Source organism: Fundulus heteroclitus, chromosome 16 (genome assembly GCF_011125445.2).
Source record: "Fundulus heteroclitus isolate FHET01 chromosome 16, MU-UCD_Fhet_4.1, whole genome shotgun sequence".
In the NCBI taxonomy this organism is placed as follows: Eukaryota; Metazoa; Chordata; class Actinopteri; order Cyprinodontiformes; family Fundulidae; genus Fundulus; species Fundulus heteroclitus.
In genome coordinates this window covers 33,421,125-33,442,373 of record NC_046376.1, presented here as the reverse complement: position 1 = coordinate 33,442,373, position 21,249 = coordinate 33,421,125, and the positions used below count along the sequence as shown (strand labels likewise).

At 42.2% G+C, this 21,249-nt stretch overlaps 1 pseudogene; it reads left to right on the top strand.

The window, feature by feature from the left end:
* The first annotated feature begins 312 nt into the window (after positions 1-312).
* On the top strand, positions 313-19,340 carry LOC118556178 (annotated as a pseudogene).
* Positions 19,341-21,249: the final 1,909 nt, after the last annotated feature.

Sequence of the window (21,249 nt, the reverse complement as noted above, 5' to 3'; positions counted from 1 at the left end):
ACATTTCCAGATCTAGCTTGTTTACTCCCCAGACACAGGTTGGAAGCTCAGGAAGTAAAGCACAGCATTAGCTTCCACTGCTCAGCCTTCCTGTTATCTGCTGCTAATGTTTTTCACGTTTTCGAAAGCAGTATCAAATATTCTTTACTAAATTCCAGCCCAATTTTTAAACACCTCACTGATGTAACAAATTCCACTCTGCAGGATGTTATTGTTTCCAATCAGGTAGAAAACAGTTTAGTAGAACACGGTTTCTGTTGTTCACAAACACTTTTCAAACTGCCATTTTGTCCCCCTGCTTTCTCTCTCCCTTTCCAGACCATGCAAGCTGCCCGATGCCCGACAGATGAGCTGTCGCTGACTAACTGTGCGGTCGTAAACGAGAAGGATCTGCAGTCAGGACAGTGAGTAATCGTGACTGATGTGTTTGTCAATGCAAATGAACAAGGCATCTGTACCCTGAAGCCAAACTGCAGGAGCGGGAGACTTGCCGATTCTGAAAATATGATATTGAAATAATCTTAATTTCTGCTGTTTTACTTATACTGAATTCTATAAGGAATTTCATAAGCAATTGTAAAGAAAAAACATATAATTTCACTCAAACAAGTCCCCATGAAATTGTGAGTTTTTTCACTAATACATGCTGACTCAGACTTTTCCCGACTGGAAATCAGGGGTAAACGGTCTTGCAGGGTGTCCCTAGATTTACTTACATCTCCATCACAAGGGATGCTTGTTTTAACACAGCAAAGTGCACATTTGGGGGAGGACAGAGTGGTGGTTTTTGAGAGGAGTTAAAGAAGCCATCCATGTTTAACATGAAAAACCAACAAAAAACAGAGGAGCTGACCTCTGATTTCATCTTTCTAACCTACTCTACAGCCCTGAATCGTCTCCCTGACTCATCTCCCAAGACGAGTCAGGGAGACGAGACAATTTTCCAGCAATTCACACCTGGGACATGTGACCAAAACAACTCACATGCCATCGTTCGGGGTATGTTGGGTTCGTCAAGGAACAAGGACCCAAACATTAAACTGAATAGAGAATAGGGTCAGGGCCTCACATCCCTATTATTGACTTCAATGGACCAATAGCTTGATTGTTCAAATCTGCAACTTCTAAGTCATATAAAGTCACCCAGAAAGCTTAATCGTGGTTCGTTGCCTTTCTCTGCAGACACGTGAGTGTGAAGACGACACCAAACCACAAATACGTGTTTCAGTCAAGACCCATCACACTGTTGCACCTGGAAGCATCGCCTTCAGCCTCCCGCAGGTACACACTGCACGCACCACACCAGAGCGAATTGTTCACGCACATCGTATTATGGTTATTGGCCGAATTCTTAGGGGTTCATCTCTTTCTGCCGCAGAGAAAATGGGCTGGACTCTCCATCGGCCAGGAGGTGGAGGTAAAAAGTCATTTTCTTGACTCAAGTATCGTCTGATGTTAAAGTAATAGTTTAGCTGTCAATTCATCCAGGGACAAACATGAATTTATTGGTAGCGCTGACAGATGCTGTGCACTGAATTATTAGTGATGCTTTAGTCATTGGAAGACAGACACAGTTGAAATTCCCATCTTTACATTTTTTTTTTCTGCCCATTCAGTGTCCAACTACAACTTCGACAAGTCCAACCAGTGTATGGCGCCATGACAATCGAAAATCGACTTCCTGCAAAAGAAGAGCACCGACTCCTCTCCTACGACTCGGACAAGATGGCCGCCGAGTTCATCCAGCAGTTTAACAACCAGGCCTTCTCTGTCACCCAGCAGGTTGATACTCCACGGCTATTCTTCCCCTTTCATGCTGGATCATTTGTAGGTATTTATTCTTAAATCATTTTCCCCGTCTCTGTTATCCAGTTAGTGTTCAGTTTTTGCGACAAGCTGTTTGGTTTGATGGTGAAGAATATTGAGGCCATGGACGCCAGCATCCTGAAAGGAGATCCAGCTTCGGCCAAGAAGCCACAGAAGGTACCTGAGCTCTCTGAAAAAGTCCAAACATCCAAACCAATGTTTGGATGTGAGGTAAGGAGTGAGGTAAATTAGGGCTGTACTGAGACGCTGGACAGGCTGCTGCTGGAGAAGAGCTCCTTGCTCCTCTCTGCCTCTCATGGGATTCTGCTGATTGTTCTGAGACACAGCATTGGTTCCAAGTAATTAAACTACAGACAGGGGGCAGTGAAATTGTTTTTAGGAACTTAGATTGATCCAGCTATGAATGGAGTCATCATCAGAGTTTTCAAAAGGTGGTTATTTTGGGAGAGGACATTGTGTACAGAACATCTGGTGCAACCATGACCTGAACAAAAAAAATCTGAATATAATCGATCTGAATATAAATTTATATTTATATCATGTTTAAATATATCTTGCGTGAGATAAATCCAAGCTCACTTGCTAGCTTTTATCATTAATATCTGAATTATTATAATAGAATTATTATAATACCATATCACAGAAATTAATATTTTAACAACAAACTGTGTTAAAATTGTACTTCAATGTCGAAATTTCAAAATTCAAAGCTGGGAAATCAGCTGGAACTCGTCATGAATTCAGAATGCTGACCTGACATCAACTTCTAGATCTCACATGCCCATATGGTGCACGTTTATAATTTTCTTTATAAAACCAAGAAAAGTATGGAGAACCCCGGCTATCCTCTTCATGAGACTGTCTTGGGAAAACAAGAGTGTCTTCATTCAGAGGCTTCTTCAGAAATTGTCCTAATAAAGTTCAATTTTTTAAGTCAACGGCTTATATTTTTGCTAAAGTTTAAGCTAAACTTCAGCATAATTAGCAGGAAAAGTGACCAGAGGCATAAGGCCTCAAGCCTTATGCCTTGTGTCTTAACTAACTTTACGTCTTATAATGTTTTAAAAACAAAGATATAAGGTTTCCATTTACTTGTATATGGATGAATTTATTGCTGTTCTGTAAGTTGATACAACGTGTGATACAAACCTGCTTGCTTTTTATCAAAGATGGATTTAAATTAAATCTGATTTCAGATTTGCATTCAAAGGTTTTGCCTGTTTGATTTGAATCGTATATATTGCAGAATGTTTTATAGTTTTAAAGCCCTATCTTGATATAATGTATGCTTATATTGGGTTCCATTGCAGGATTGGATTTAAATATGCTAACATTAACTACAGAACATGTAAAAGATGTGGAATTTCTCAGTTAAGAAACGTGAGTAACTCTGATTTCTCCGCCAGATTGACACCGGTCTGATGGTGGGCAACAGCCAGGTCATTTTTGAGAAGGCAGAGAGTTCTTCTCTCACACTAGTTGGTGCGCTCTCCTTTCTCTTCTTTCCTTCTATATGCAGATTGTTTAAAAATGTACATTATGTTTTATCCACAAGATGGCGGCAATAACAAATTTCATTTATATGAGCTATCCAAGCACAAAGGAATTGTACAAATAAATAAATAAATGAACCTATCTTGCTTTATTTAGAGTTTTGCCTTTAGAATATCTTATAATATTCATATTTCTGAACAGGAAAGGCAAAGACCAAGGAGGCACGGCAAACAATCATTAACCCTGACTGGAACTTTGAGAAAATGGGGATTGGAGGTCTGGACAAGGAGTTCTCTGACATTTTCCGCAGAGCTTTTGCTTCCAGGGTTTTCCCTCCTGACATTGTGGAGCAGATGGGTAAGACATGGCTATCATTTGCTACTTTTCACATCTGTAAGATACAAATAACCTAGAAAGTAAATGTTAAATAGAATTTTCATGTTTTTCTAGTAGTGGAAATTGAGGTAATTGGGAAAAAATTACTTTTTATGGATAATTTATTTAACAAAAACAGATGGCCTCTACCTTCCTCTCTTTTTTCCATCTGTCCTATCTGACTTCTTTTATTTATTTATTTTTCTCCACATGCCTTGATTTTTAACTCTTTATCTCTACTCTTTTTTCTCATTGTGCTTTTTTTCCCCCGTTCCAGGCTGTAAGCACGTGAAAGGGATCTTGCTGTTTGGGCCGCCAGGATGTGGAAAAACGCTGATGGCCAGGCAGATCGGCAAGATGCTCAACGCCGTGAGCCGAAGGTCGTCAACGGCCCAGAGATCCTCAACAAGTACGTGGGAGAGTCAGAGGCCAACATCCGCAAACTGTTTGCTGACGCGGAGGAGGAGCAGAAGAGGGTGAGGGTGTTTGCCTTGTTCCATCCACCATCAATCAACGCACCACATCAAAATCAGGAACTAATGATAGCAATCCTTAATAGCCTGCTGGGTCTTTATGTGTCAGTTTGCATGAAAATGAGAAACGAGCGACTGAATTCGTGCTTTTCAATCAGCAGAGACCACAGTGCGCACACATAAACAATGACAAAACACTTGTTTCAATCATGATAATTCAATTTATTTAGATTAAAAATAAAAATATGATATGCTTAACTACCATTGTACATCCCAGATGTAGAATTGTCATGAATATCTATAGCTTGTAGTGTGTGTGTGTGTGTGCTGTTGGTGGACCAATACTTGACAGTAGACCAGCGTTGTGAGGACATTTTACTAGGTCCTCACAATGTAATTTGGGCCAATAAGTTACGTGTAGGGTTAGGTCTGTACCCACAGCCTTAGGTTTAGGTTGGTTTAGGGGTTAGGCCATAGAAAGAAATAGAAAATGACTGGAACGCAATGTAGTGTCCCACAACGATATATATACCAACATGTGTGTGTGTTCTTTAACTCGCAGCTGAGCGAGGACATTTTTTGCTAATTTTACAATAAAGTGAGGACTTTGATATAAAGTAAGGACCTTTTGTCAGTCCTCACTTTTAGTCTGGTCTAGGGGTTAGGTTTAGGACTATGGTGTCAATTAGGTTTAGGGTTGGGTTAGGTATTAACCTGTAAAGGTTAGGGCTAGGGTCAGGGTTAGGCCATATAAAGGCTTGAAGATTAATAGAAGTGTATGGAAGACAAGGCATGGTCCTCATTATGGACATTAAACAAGGATGTGTGTGTGTCTGTATTTAAATATAGACCTAGGCAGGAAGTCTGGCCCCCAAGAGGTGGATATGTGATCGCTTGAAACAAACAGATTTTTTACAACTAAAAGGCTTGTTTTCCTTGAATGAATACATTTCAGACTACAAATGTAAAAATGTTAAAGAACGCATCTATGTTTCAGCTTGGCGCCAACAGCGGCCTCCACATCATCATCTTTGATGAGCTGGACGCTATCTGCAAGCAGAGAGGCACCGGCGCTAGCAGCACTGGTGTGCACGACACGGTGGTCAACCAGCTGCTGTCGAAAATCGACGGTGTGGAGCAACTTAACAACATCCTTGTTATCGGTAAGGACGGCGAAGTCAGACAGAAGCCACGTCAACCTGGATGATCCGTACTGTCGTTACTGACCTTTTAACTCACGTCTGATCAACGTGAAGAAATATGAAGACAACACTAAACTGTGACCCAGGAGAGCACTGAAAAGACGTTGGGCACTGCAAAGATGGCAAAACGCTATTTCAGTCTAAGATTATAAACCTGCAGGGGAATTTGTTTTTACAGCCTGAAATTCTTGAGTTGCTTTCTTGAGATCTAATTGAAATAGGAGTTTGGAGTGTTTCCTACCGTTCCGGTATGAACCTTGACCATCTCTCTCTCTCTGTCTCTCTCTGTCTCTCTCTGTCTCTCTCTGTCGCTCTCTCTGTCGCTCTCTCTCTCTCTATCTCTCTCTCTCTCTCTGTCTCTCTCTCTCTGTACAGGAATGACCAACAGGCCTGACCTCATCGATGATGCTCTGATGAGGCCTGGCAGGTTTGAGGTGAAGATGGAAATTGGTGAGTGCATAGATACTGATTTCTCCTTTCAGGTTGATGAAGTGATCATTCAGGTGCACATGTCCACATTGGACATGGTCCACTGTAGGTTTTCTGTTAAGCAGCATGAAGAAGGCACCCCTAGATAAGCCATAGATCATCCACATGGGCCTTGTGTAGGAAGGAAATGTCCCAAATTTGGGAGATTGCTGAACCCTGTAGGCAACTAACTTTTCCAAAACCAACCAATGTGGTTGCCTTGTAGGCTATTTGTTCGGCACCTACTTGTTCTGTGCTGAACCGAAGACATTTTGCAAGCATCAAATAGCTGAAGCTGTGCAAAAACTGCCGACACAGGCTAAATGTATGTCGACCCATGATGGGGGTACAGCAGTTGTGACTATTTGCATGATATCAGCTTCATACCTCTTTCCTTCCCTGTCTGATCCTTCCATGCTTGTCTCTCACTCCCACTACGCCCTCATCATCCGTCCTCAAGGTCTGCCTGATGAGAAGGGTCGTGTCCAGATCCTAAACATCCACACCAGTAAGATGCGAAACTTCAACTTGCTGGCTCCAGATGTGGACGTCAAGGAGCTGGCCCACGAGACAAAGAACTACAGCGGTGCCGAGCTGGAGGGGCTGGTCAGGGCGGCACAGTCCACCGCCATGAACCGACATATCAAGGTCAGCTTGAATGCTCAGTGCCTCAGTTTGAGATGGCTTCAGTTTTGGGGGGAAACACCCACATGAGCAGTTAGTCAGTGGCCAACAGGAAATAAATATTTCATCGTAGCATGTTTTGCCTGATTGAGTGTTGTGCCTAAAGATGCATGATCAAACAGTTTTGAATCATGGTCTGCACTTTGGTTGTTTTTATTGAAACTCTCCTAATGTTTCTGCTCACTGTACAGCGGTAGGCTTTCTGTCAATAGTGAAGAAGTCCTCAGAGCAAAGAAAGGCTAAAAGCTCGGCATGTTTTAGCTGATTTTAGCCGTTTTAAAACAACTTGTGAAGCGTGAAAATGTGGGGTACAAGGCTTCATTAATGGACATTAAATGTCTAAACGTTTGTACCCAAAATGCTGCCAGATAGATCGTTTAAAAGGGATGTTAGCATCTTCGTGTCATTTAAATGTGAAAATCTTACATGACCTTAAGTAATTGAATGTCCCTTTAGCCAATATTTTCAAACAATTCTGGCTCTGTCAATAATCTGTTTTTTTGATTGATGGTTCTTCTCCAGGCTACCTCTACAGTGAGGTGGATATGGAGCGGGCAGAGAAGCTGCAGGTCACCAGGGATGACTTCTTAGGATCCCTCAACAACGACATCAAGCCGGTATGTAACATTCAAGGTTCCATGTTTTGTTAAAACAATCACAGCCTATTGGCGTGAAAAATGGGCCAAAGAGGATTCCTCACAATTCCAAACGTTTCATTTCCAGGCCTTTGGTACAAACCAGGAGGATTATTCCAGCTTCATCATGAACGGCATCATCAAATGGGGTGGACCCCGTCACCCATGTCCTGGATGACGGAGAGCTGCTCGTTCAGCAGGCAAAGAACAGCGATCGCACTCCTCTGGTGGCTGTACTGCTGGAGGGCAAGTAGCCCGCTAAAGAGTCATTTACCCAAGCGTTCTAAATCGGAACGAAAAGATTCAGATAGTAAACCTCTTCTGTGTACGCACATACAGGTCCTCCCCACAGGCGGAAAGACAGCCTTGGCAGCTAAGATTGGCAGAGGACTTCTCAGTTCCCTTTCATTAAGATCTGCTCTCCAGACAAGATGATTGGAGCTCAGAGATCTCCAAATGCCAGGCTATCAAAAAGGCAAGTCCTGAAGACTAAGACACTTCAAAGGGTACATTTAAATAATCAAGCGTTCATATTTACTTAGTGTCCTTTCAAATAACGTCCTCTTCCCCTGTCTACCCTAGGTCTTTGATGATGCGTACAAGTCCCAGCTCAGCTGTGTGATGGTGGATGATATTGAGCGTCTGCTTGACTACGTGCCCATTGGCCCTCGTTTCTCCAACCTTGTGCTACAGGCTCTGCTGGTGCTGCTTAAGAAACCTCCACCCAAGGTGAGAGATCTTCTGGAACCTGTAGACATCCATGTTGAAGGGGGGAAAATACACTGATTGACAAAAGCTGAGTTAAGCATCAGAGATCGATGTAGTATTTAGAACGAGCAGCTAGAAGAGGGCAGGGACATGTGTGGATGGTCTTATGTACCCTATGGCTCCAACATTAGGCTGCTGTGATATCTGGCCTCATGCATACCCACAATGCACCCCCCACTCCCCATTCTGTCAAGTGCTATTAATGCTATCTAATCTGTCTATAGTTGGAGATCACTAGTGAGCAAACAGAACACAGCAGACAGGTCAGGGAGAAATTTGTGGAGAGATTTAAAGGAGGGTGAGGTTAGAAAACAAACGTTACAAGCTTTGGCACATTTCATTTAAATCTGTTCAGTCCCTGACCTGAAAATGGGAAAGGTGTGCTGCAACTCTGCCAAGGACACGGCCATCTACCTAAACATGCCCGGCCGAGCCAACGGGAGCATTAACCAGACAAAACAGCCACGAGTCAATGGCAACTCTGGAGGAAATTCAAATATCCACAGCAGGAACCTTGGATCTTTGCTGCTTAGTTGACTCACCAGAAATGTAGTTTTAATGAAAGTGTGGCATGAAGAAAGCTGGAAGAGATTATGTTTGCAGTTTGCCACAAGTCATGTAGAAGACACATCATACATGCTGAAGTAGGCTTCCTGGTCAGAAAAGACCAGAGTTTATCTTTTTGACCTGCATACAGAAAACTGACACTGCATGGTGTTGGCAGGGTCCTAATTGATTAGTAGATCTGTTGGAGACTGCAAAAGATGTCACATATTGACTGATGGGGGGCTAAACACAAATTAAGAATGCCTTTCAGATCTTTCCATTAAACCATACATTCTTTTCCCTCCACTTCAAAATGCAGTGTTGGTCTAACAGCCAAATCCCAATAAAACGAGTATGAAAGAAATGTAGTTTCATTAAAATCAGACATTTTTAGACGTTGAATTTATAATACAGAAGTTTTATCCTGTGAAATTATGTGTGCTTTTTTTTTACTTTAAATCCGACAGCAAAAATTTAACCTGCAAAAATGTACCAGAAAACATTTCACCTGCAAAAATTCAGAGGCAAAAATGTGCAAATGTCTTGACCTTCTGGTAACAGCTGTTAGCCAATCAAATTATACTCATTTGATCCCAGTGTATTGGGTGCATTTGGGGAACCAGTCTCCTAACATTTAGGTATTAAAGGCCGCTACATACTACAAGAGAACTAAGACAATTTGTCTCGCTCCTGCAGTGAATGATGTAATTTTGATCTCTCAGTCCCGTCTTGGAAGGCCTCCCTGCTTGGTCTCGACGTTTTCTCACAGGTTGTCCTACTGCTTTACTGTGATTGGACAGGATTTAGATGGGCATGTTTAGGTAGTAACGTCTCACACACTGTGGAAATGCAGTCCCGCAGTTCAGTTCAACTCTGGTGGTTTAGGCGGTCAAACATGCCTATTTGGCTCACTTGCAGCATTTCCTGTAACGTTTTAAGTAAGGAGCAAGAACCCAACACGCAGCCAAGACAAAGCTGGAATTTCAGAAAAATATTTATTTGAAGATAAATGGGTTGATGTTGAAGTGATCCAGTTTAATTCTGGTTACTGTGGTGGTTCAGAACTCCAGGGATTTACAGGGTCCAAGAAGTCAGCTTCAGCAGGGATAGATGCTCTGAGAATGGGGGCCTTGAGATCCGGGAGATCACAGAAAGCAAAGATAATGACATCCACAATCCAACTGTTTGTGGTCCATAGACAGTCCAGGCTCATGCACAGGAGGTCTCTCAAGCAAGGAATATGCAGAATCCAATTGGCTTAAACAGGGTCAGATTTAGGCAAGGTTCAGCAACAGAAGATCGGAAAAGACTCAACTCACTCAATGGTAAGGAAGGCAGTGGCCAGAGACAGGCGGGGTGGATAAACAGGAGTACACTTGACTCATGAAACAGGGCTTGAAGGCTGTGAGAAGGCAGACGTTCTCGCACCGAGCAACTGGTTAAAAAGGGAGCTGCCATGGTGAGGACAATGAGCAATCAGCAGAAGAGGGAGTGAGCAGCACAATCAAGGCGGAACTTAAATCATCACATTTCCTCTATAAATTATCCTAGCGGGGCAGTCCCACCCCCAGTGTTTGCAGTCTTTCCAAATAGTGCCAGGGCACACCGTGAGCTATTATGCGTCTGCTCCGGAGCTTTCAGTTCTCTGCCTGCTCCATGCTCGGCTCTCTGTGCCCGCCCCATGATCTTCAGTGACGTGTGATTAGTGTGGCTGACTTCTGCAGCTGAGCGTCTTGTGAAGTATGAATAGACAGAGCCAAAACAAACCTTTTTCGTGTTCTTTCCTAGACTACAAGAATAAACTCTGTTCTCGTGGAGTCTGTAACAAGCTTAACCAGCGAACTGTTAAGAGCCTCACTTCTCTACAGTTAGACTAAACTTATTGGCTAAAAGTTGCTCGAGTCAGTCTAGAGCTGATAGATTTGGCTAGAGTCACAAGAAGGTCAACACACTTACAGGTGAATTTCTGAAGGCAAATTTTTGCTGGGGCATTTTTGAAGGTAAATTTAAAGTAAAAAGATGTTAAAAATTTAATGTCTAAAAAGTCTGATTCAAATGAGACTATATTTCTTCCATAAATGAGGTTTGCATTTGAAATGTGATGGGATTAGAACAAATTTAAGCGTCAGTTAGTACAGAAACAATGTAAAGTGCTTTACATGATTAAAATATAGGAAAATAAAACAGAATAAAAACAAGTAGGAATAGAATGTAGAAACAAAAAAGAACATTAAAAACAGTTTAACTAGAACAGTGAAAGGTAGTTTTTAAACAAATGTGTTTTTAATCTTGATTTAAAAGAACTCAGGCTTTCAGCACGTTTACAGTTTTCTGGATGTTTGTTACAGATAAGTGGAGCATAGGAACTAAATGCTGCTTCTCCTTGTTTGGTTCTGGTTCTGGTTCTGCAGAGCAGGCTGGAGCCAGAAGACCTGAGTGGTCTGGAGGGTTTATACACTGATAACAAGTCTGTAATGTATTTAGGTGCTAAGCCATTTAGGGATTTATAGACTAACAGAAGTATTTTAAAGTCTATTCTCTGAGATACAGGGAGCCAGTGTAAGGACTTTAGAACTGGGGTGATGTGCTCTACTTTCTTAGTCTTAGTGAGGACGTGGGCAGCAGGCCCTCAAATGGTATTATGATAGGATGTTTTGTAAATGTGGTGCCAGGGTCTGGCTCGTAGAGTTGTAGATGCGTTGGTCACACAAAGCAAATGTAGCTGTCGTTTTCCAATCTTTATGACAGGATATGCTAACTACCTTACGATGTCCAAATGGTTGAAAAGATTGTCATTCATAAATTATTTTTAAAATGTCAGAAACATGTTTTTCCAACGTTTCTACATAACGTTTGTTTCATGATTGTGTATCTATTTCCTAAAAAATGTATCTTTTCTCCATTATTTACTTCATCTTGACCTTCTATAGGATCATTTTTCCCTAACTATCGACAGTGATTGTGCATACAAATGTGGACTGGTTTCAGTCAGTACAAAACATGAATTGATGATTTGTCCTGCAGTGTAATCAGAACCAGATATATGTCATGTATTCATCCTGCAGGGCCGGAAGCTGCTCATCATTGGCACCACCAGCAGAAAGGATGTTCTGCAGGAGATGGAGATGCTGGATGCCTTCAGCACTACCATCCACGTTCCCAACATCTCCACTGGGGAGCAGTTAGTTGATGCCTTAGAGGTGCAGTATAAAGATCCCAAAACACACAGACATTTTGGTTTGTTTGAGGTACACATCTGTGCAGATGTTAGGATCATCCAAGTGGATGGTTGGGGATTTCAGGCTACTGGAAGAATATGTTTGTTTTGAGCATATTTCTGTATTCCTGTCAGTGGAGGGTTGAATGGTAACAATGGAAATCTCCACATTTCTTTGGCCTCTGCAGCTGCTAGGAAGCTTCACCGATAAAGAGCGAGCCAGCATCGCGCAGCAGCTCAGAGGGAAGCGGGTCTGGATCGGCATCAAGAAGCTCCTGGTGCTCATTGAGATGTCTCTGCAGGTATGATGCCCTGAGTAACAGACAAAATAATCTGTCCATGAGGCGTGGGGCATGTAAAAATTAAATAATGTTAGGTACCGCAGTTTTACGTTTGTGTTGTCGTTGTTTCTTTCTGTCGTAAATTAATGAATTTGAATGCTTTGGTAGCATTTATTTGATGCGGGATCTCTTGTTCTGGCTGAGGAATTTCTATGTTATTTTGAAATCTGGGCAAGCGCACTGCGATTTCAGCTGCTCATTATTCACGTAAACAAACGTTGGGGGGCCGGCCCCAATATCAAGGCGCCTCAAGAGGATTTAGCCTTATGAGCTTGTCAGGTTTTTTTGGCAGACTTAGATATATAGACACAAATGTTTCTAACAGAATGTTATTGGTAAGGGAATATGTCTTTCTTACAATATTACTTTATAAAGAACAATCCTGTCCCACTGATAAAAAGCTCTACAGCGACCTCTGGTGGGGCCTGGCCCCAAATGCAGAGACTCCGCAGACAGTTGGCATTCAAGTTATGTAACCTGCTCTATGTGTGAAAGCCCAGTGATGTTAGAATTGTTATTTAACTCACCCAAATTATTAACATATTATCTATAATTCATGAGGCACAGATGGTTAAACAAGTTAGAATACCAGCCAAACAGAAAGAGAGTAAATACAAAAAGAGGTTGTCAGATGACACAATACTGGGTTGAACAGCTTTTTCAATAAATAGCAAATATCATGCTTTTAATTCCTTCATTTTCACATTCAAGTCCCCCATTTGTGGTCAATATAAACAGGAACTGCAATGTTTTGGTCTAAATTCTTCTTCAGTGAAGCTCAAGAGACCCCTTTTGTAACCCTTTTCATTTTAATGCAGCCCTTTGCCCCCACCTCCTACCACCTCCCACGCCGTTCCACTCCACCCCCTTCACTATTTTTGTAGTTTGATGGCCGAAATACTATTATCTAGTCCAGGAGAACCTTCTTACTCCCAAATTTATTAAAATATGTCAGTGGAAGACGTTCAGTCTTACATGTTCGACCCAGAGTCTGACCCAGAGCAAGAGAAAACAATGCTGCATGTATCATAATGCTACCCGAACTGGACACTACGGTTGTGCTCTCAAGAAAATATAAGCAAACACACAGCAAGTGCCTTGATAAGTAAAATAAAGTCTGTTGAAATTTCAGAGTTAGCAGCAGGTTACCGCTTTGCTGTGTTCTTCATTTCCATACTCAGAAGGAACTGAGCCCTCGATCAGATGACGTTTCTGGGCAAATCCCTCTTCATTACTGGCAAGAATTACTGAAGCATTGATCCTTTAGAGGCTTTGCACAAACGAGGATTATTTTCCCCACGAAAAATAAGGTTTAACCAGGTACATTAACAAGGTTCTGATAATGGGGGCTGGACTTGTCCACTGACGGCTTTGGCATCCTTGAGTTTGGACTACAAAATCGAAGTGACGACTGAACAGGGCGGAAATATGGTGCCTATTACTATATTTAGCCTAGTATGCCTATTACCTTATCTAGACGTTCCGCAAAAAAGAGCTGTGACATAATGGTGAGGAAAATTAACAGAAAACAGAAAAATCTGAATGGCTTGAAAAATATTACCCAATAAGAGTCTAAAGATATCTAAAACAGCTCTTTGGAAGACTAAATTCGACTTTTCAGTACTTCCAGAGGCCCCAAGCACACAACAAGAGGTATTTAAGGGCTGAAAAAGTGGATTTTGGGTGTTATGTCCCCTTTAAGGAGAAAAAGCAATCCAAACTTACCTAGATCTATGTAGTTTGTTTTTTTATTAAAATGTTGTAACTAGTATGAGATTTTGTAGGGTAATTACAACAGCACTGGAATGTTGTTGGGATGGGTTCTGATGTAACAACACAATTAAGTATTTATTATGTTTTGAACTGCTACTTAATCCATTTTTTCCTCTTCTTTTGCCTGATTTTTCGATCTCTAGATGGATCCAGATTACAGAGTGATGAAATTCATGACTCTGCTCAGAGACGAGGGAGCGTAAGTATAATAATGCTTTTAAACGATGCCAACAGCATCCATCAGATGAACTCATCCAGCATCATTGTCACCCTCCCTCCTTTGGTGTGTCTCTCTTTTAAGCTTTCTTTAGGTTACGCTCCGCACAGCCCCAAAAGAAAATTGATTGCTCTATGAGAGCGTAACAAGCAACAACTAACCTCAGTAACTTTATTTTGCAATCACCAGGTTCAATGACGGTGATCAAATCCGAATTTAGGCTGCCGGTTGCTCTCTACTGGTAAGACCAACAGTGGTGTGACAAAACTAGAGCTAGTGGATGCTGTAGTTGGCTAATTAGATTAGCTTTTAGATGTTATACCTTTTGATAGATGACTGAGTGCTGCTTCAGTCACAAAGTGACAGAAATGACAAGAATGGCTGATGCGAGGATCCAAGAATCATCAGCACATTACCAGTTTAATTTGGGTCGGACATTGACTTCTGGCTAGAGTTTACTAACATTAGCTGACATTACACCACATGAGTTGCTTCTGATATTCTAAATGTGAAAGTAAAGAAACAGCCGGTGTCTTTTTTCATTTAGAATTAAGTTTTTGTATTTACAAAAATGAAACTGCCTGAAAATAACTTTAATTTAGGTATCACTCTGGCATTTTTTATAAACTTGAGTGCTAACCTGTTTTGTCAATGTTTTCTCAGGTGTAACCACCTATATTGGCAATGAATCTATTAAAACCCCAAGAACCAAACTCAAATTCCCCAGTTTCTTGTGCTGTGTTCTTATTGTAGGTTTATTTCATGTTGTGTGACATTCAAAAGCCATGTCTACAGACTACTATGAATATTTAGTTAAACAAATCTTTTCTGCTGTTTGCATCTCTTGCCTTCATTCAAAGTATGTTTTGTTGGAGATACAGCATCATGCCACTGAAGTAGAGCCTTGCTTTAGATGTGAGGAGATCAAAAAGGTCTTAGGAAGGGAGGAACACCTGTCACATCACCTGAAGCCCAAACAGCATGAAACATTGCCTCATAAATCCCAGACTGTCAAGCGTCTTAGGTGTTTGAGTCTCAGGTTTCTTTATGTTTCTGTTTCTTCCTGGTTTATGATCTCCACTGTAGTTGCTGTTCATGTGTTCCATGTAAATGTCCTGTGTTTTTCTCTGATCAGTTCCTGTTCATTGTACTCTTCCCCTCAGCATTTAGTTGGGGTCCTCATCCCCCAACTAAATGCTCCCACACCTGTACCCCACTCACCACCCCCCTGTCCCCCCTCAGTATATAGGCTTACTGGTTTTCTTAGTTCCTTGTTAGTTTTCTCCAGGGATTTCCTACTCTCTTTTGCGCTGCTGGATGTTCCTGTTTCATCATTAAAATCCTGCATTTAAAGTTTTTTTCTTCTGTTGGTCCTTCGCAAACCTGAACATAATAAACATTTAGTGTATCAAGCTTCAAAGCAGATATTTTCCTTAGAATCGGGATATTTCATAGTGTACTCAACACTGTCTTCTGAAAAGCAGGATGTCAGAGCTCAGGACCACTAGTTCATCCATGTTGTTAACAAGAGATCACATCTAAGATGTGATTGTCAAAAAGCTTGATAGGTTTTCAGCCTGTCAGGCTGTGGCCATCTTTCTCTAACCCCAACTCTTTGTGGACTTTCCGAGTTCATGAATTTCTTTCCCTGATGCTCTAACATCTAAACCCAACCCTAATCTTAACTGTGATTGAACCTCTTCCACTAACCCAAATCTGAAACACATAATGAAGTGGAAGAGAAGTAGGACCAGTTTTCCTTTGGGTATGTGCTAATCGTAATCAACGTCATGTTTCACCCTGAAAGGGTTTTAGACTGTGAGGCCAGGAGTGGTGTTGACAGTCTACAAGTGTATATACTGTTGGCTCTGCTGCCCAACCATCCTCTCCAAGTAAACTGGTTTTCGTAGCCTTCACTCTCTGCCAGCCGGACTGCCCTTCAGCAGTCAGCCATGCAGACCATCCTCCATATACATCCACAGGAGCCATTTTACCATCATAAATAAAAAAAACAATTCACTTTTGTAATAAGTGGAGTCAACAATAAATATGCATTCTCTTAACAAAAGCATTTGCTCATCTGCCTTCACACACATGAAACTGAGCAACATCCCCATCTGCCCACTGTCTGCTGCTATGACAGCTTCAACGCTTCTCAAAAGTCTTTCCAAAAGGTTTCAGAGTGTAAATAGGAATTTCTGACCATTCTTCCAGAAAAGCATTTGTGAAGTCAGACACTGGTGTTGGACCAAAAGGCTTGCAGTCTCTACTTACCGTGATCTCAAAGATGTTCTGCCTGGTAAGGTCAGGACTCTTTGCAGGCCAGTCAAGTTCTTCCACATGAAGCTCTCTGACATATTATCTTTATGACCGTGCTTTGTGCACTGGAACACAGTCATGTTGGAACCCATCCCCTTGGTATGCTAAAGCATTAGGAGTTCTTTTTACCAGAACTCCTGAAAAACAGCCCAACATCACAATTAACCGGCAAGCCAGATAGATAATGTGTAGCACTCCACGTTCTGCCCATTATCAATCTAGTCCTGCTCCCATCAATTCGGTTTGGGGAAAGGAGGGACATTCAGCAGAACTTTCCGAGCTAAATCGGAGAAGCGACAGTTAGTGTCCGCCCACCATTTGAACCAACAATCGTTGGTTTTAGCCAATCACGGCAAATAAAAATGTCGTAAGCAGCAGGTGGCATGAGAAACAAGTTGCTCTGGTCAAGGCACTTCTTGCGGTTCTTCTTTCAAAGAAATCGTGGATTCTGACAATACAAATGTGATGACAGCAGCTACGCATGTGTCCTCCTGCACTGCCATGTTTAGTTTGGTTCAGCTGTGGGCTCAGCAGCTCTTGCTTTCATCACAGCTGTACAGTTAAACCAAAATAATACAACATGGTTGGCCTCCTCGCGCTGGGTTGCATCTTGAACGGTTGAGACAGTACGTGTGCTTGTGAACGCACACAAGCCGTGAAAATTCAGCCAAGGTTACATCATAATCCCCTCTGCACCAAACGTTACACTTTGACTCAGAGAAGTCAGGCAAGTGCTGTTCTCATGGCAACAGCCAAAATCCGACTCCTTCATTGGATTGCCAATACAGAGAGGCATGATTCATCACGCCAGAGAAGACGTCTCCATTGCTGTAGGGTCCATGGGCGGCGTGTTCTACATCACTGCTTTACACCGCTGCATCGCACAATCTGTGTGGCACCTGGCGAGGTATAGGTTGGATGCAGCTGCTTCCAGCTCTCCTTGCACTTCTGTTAACCCAATCTGAAGGCCATGGGAAGTTTGGAGGTCTATAGCTAATGACTCTGCCAGGTTTTGCGCAGGGTGCGCCTTATCATCTGCTGACCCTGCTGTGGGATTTTATGTGCCTACCACTTTATGGTGGAGTTGCTGTTATTCTCAGTTGCTTTCACTTTGCTATATCGCCACCAGCAGTTGACCGAGGAATACGCAGTAATGAGAACAATTTCTGAATGGACTTAAGCACAGGAGGCATCCTAGCACAGTTCCTAGCTGGAATTCACCAAGCTCCTGAGAGGGAACTATTGTTTCTCGAATGTTTGGAGAAGCAGTTTGCATGCTTGATTGTATACACCTAAGGCCATGGAAATGAATATTAGGATTTGGAACATGGAGTGAATGCTGTATTTATGTTATCAAGGTGCAGCTTTCCTGGCAAATCCTTTTTGCAGCCATTTCAAGTAATTTTTGTAATATCAAACCAAGCCAAGTTCAGAATTGATGATTTTTAGCAGGTCTTTCATGAGAGCAAAATCTTAGGATTCTTCACTGAGATGTGGCCTGAGAGAAGGGTTGATTAAATGCTCTTTATCCTAGGACGTGTACGTCTTAAAGGAGCAGAGTTGAAATGACAGACCAATATGACCAAATGGCAGTTGTAATATTATCCAGCTGTACACACTTGATTTTGATTTCTAATTACACTCAACAAAAATATAAATGCAACACTTTTGGTTTTGCTCCCATTTTTTATGAGATGAACTCAAAGAACTAAAACTTTTTCCACATACACAATATAACCATCTCCCTCAAATATTGTTCACAAACCAGTCTAAATCTGTGATAGTGAGTACTTTGCTGAGATAATCCATCCCACCTCACAGGTGTGCCATATCAAGATGCTGATTAGACACCATGATTAGTGCACAGGTGTGCCTTAGACTGCCTACAATAAAGTGTTGCGTTTATATTTTTGTTGAGTGTATTCTTTTTTTGTGACGTGTACAGTGTGTGTATTGTTTCTTTCCAACATCAGCACATGTATTTGTGGGTATTGTGAAGAACTTGTATGAAGACACAATAAATCTTGCCCTCTTTTTCTACTTTGTTCCTTTTTTCTAGTGATCGCAGTTTGTAAGAGTAGAAGGAGCAAGTGGAATTGAGGAGACTCACTATAGCAGGAACCAACAAGGATGGAGGAGCAGAAGAGAGATCCGATCCCATGCCGTCTGTCCACCCACTGATCTCCTGGTCTAAATGAATACCTGACAAACTCCTCTCATCCACAGCATGTTCCTCTGAGGAAATGTCTCCGTATCCCCTCCCTCCTGCTCACTGACATCACAAGCAGCACTTATTAACATATCGCTGCCAGCTATCTGAAGTTGTAACGTTAAAGTCTGTTCTCTGTAAAGGAACTGCAATAGGTGACTGTGGAGAAAAAAAAAGGTGTTGTTTTGTGCATTGTGCGTAAAAAAAAAAAATCAACAAAAAGCAGCGTTTTTAGCTCTACTATCTGTTGTATTTGTTGCATTTTCCTCGTCCCACTGATGGTAGTTATTGTTGTGCATTCTCACAAGAAGTATAAACGCAACGCAGGCAAAAGTGACACAAAAGTGATATGAGATGTGAATATATGAGAGGCTTTTAGTGATTTAGTCGTGGCTGTACAAAGAAGCGGTTTCATGTGTAAATGTAATCCCTTTAAAGATACAGTATGCCATTGTTCTGTAAATAGTATATATATATAAATTGAGAGAAGGAATACAGTATATCAACAGAAGATGGATATTTCATGGTTTATCAGTATGATCCTCCTTGCTGTGGTGCTGGTGATGTTGATTTGACCAGAAATAGGCTTTTAGTGCAGTAATAAAACACATAAAGGGTTGTTAGCCCCTCTGTCTGCGTATACAGTGCAGTTCAGTTCTTTGTTGGGACTCCTGGGCAACCCAAAGCAGCATGTGTGTGGTGTGTGTGCGTGTGAATGGTTGGTAAAAGTTTCTTCCGATGGAATTATGTGTGAGTGCGTATGTAATCAAATATGTACACCCCCCACCCCCACCCCCAAAAAAAGATGGCTGGTTATTCATTTGTATGTTTTGTTGTTTATGCCATATGTTCAGTGCTCTGAAAATTCCAAAACTTCCTGTTCTCTTCAGACCGTTGGCAACGTGTGTATGTGTGTAAATAAATGTCGATGTGCAGATAAGTAAGTAAAGTAAAAGTTTATTTATTTAGCACGTTTCCATGTGTTATTGCAATAAAAAGCACATATGCACAGCAAAACAAACCTTTGGCCTCCTTCATCGCGGCACAAGAGAAAATGAATGACGGTGACAAATGTTCTGCCCCATGGTTTCGTAATGAGACTACACAGCGCCATCAGCAGCCCCCTTCTCCACCAAATATAACATGAGTAAATGCAAAATGTAGCTTTTAAAATGACTTCATTTATTACGACAAAAAAGGGATCCAAGTCATCCTGGACCTGTAGTCCAGGTCCAAGTAACCCCCTTTCCCTGTTAAACCATTAACTGACAAGTAAAGGTAAAGAAGAAGAAATCTCTTCTTTGTCAATGCAATAGTACATTCCAATGGAATTTGCCTTGTGCATTTAATTTATCCCTTAGGGAGCAGTGGGCAGCTATTTCAGCACCCGGGGAGCCATCGGGGGCTAAGGGTCTTGCTCAGGAACCCATGGTGGCAGTCTGCCCGGATCAAACCGGCTACTTGCAACCTTCTCAGAGTGCAAGCACACTGCTCTAACCACTAGGCCACCACCCCTAAAGGAACTAAAACAACACTTTGTAATCAGAGTATGATATGAAGTCAGATACGCTTGTGGACTGTTGATCTAGTCAGGTCAGTACTAGAGGGAGTTCTGTCAATCAGAGTCAGCTGTTCTGGTGTTAATGAAATTAACAGTAGGTGTACTGATGGGGAAACAATGACACATTGAAATAAACAGGAATGGTTTTCGCAGTTGAATGCATTTTTTTGACTGCTGCTCAGTAGTTTGTGCATCTGATCGGAGTCAGTGTCACTGCTGGCAGCATGAGGCGATAACTGGACCCTACAGAGGCTGTCCAGCCAGCCCAACTCCACCACGATGGCCCATCCACATTTGCCATTGCCAGATGGTTTGCTGTGTCTCCCAGCACAGTCTCAGGAGCATGGAGGAGATTCCAGGAGACAGGCAGATACTCTGGGAGCCAGACGGGGCCATCAGAGGTCCTAACCCATCAGCCAGACCAGTATTGGCTACTTTGTTAAAGGACTAATAGGCTGAGTACTGCCAGAGCCTTACAAAGTGACCCCCAGCGGTCCATTGGTGTCCATGCAAACCAATAGAAACAGACTACATGACAGTAGCCCGAGGGCCCAATGTCTGCTAGTAAACCTTGTGCAGCTGTGCTCATCGCCCGGCACCATGGAGCTAGACTGGCATTTGCCAGAGCTCAGCCAAATTGTCAGGTTTGTTTCTGGTGTCATGTTTTTTTTTTCACAGATGAAAGCAGGTGCACCCTGAGCACATGTGACAGACGTGAAAGGGTCTGGAGAAGCTGTGGTGAACATCATGCTGCCTGCAGGATTGTTCGGTATGATGGGTTTGGTGGTGGGTCACTGCTGGTCTGGGGAGGCATCTCCTTAGAGGCACACACAGGATAAATGATGACACTCTTACTCCTATTAGGTATCAGGATGAAATTCTTAGACCTACTGTGACACCGTTTGCTGGAGCAGTGGTCCTGGGCTCCTCCTGGTGCAGGATAATGCCCGGTCTAATATGGTAAGAGTATGCCAACAGTTACTGGAGGATGAAGGAATTGATACCATAGACTGGCCTCCTCGCTCCCCTGACCTGAATTCAACAGAACATCTCTGGGGCATCATGTTTGGTGCCCCAGAGAAAACAGAAAATCATGTACACGGTCACATTCACACGCCCCCCACCCCATATTTTCAGGGG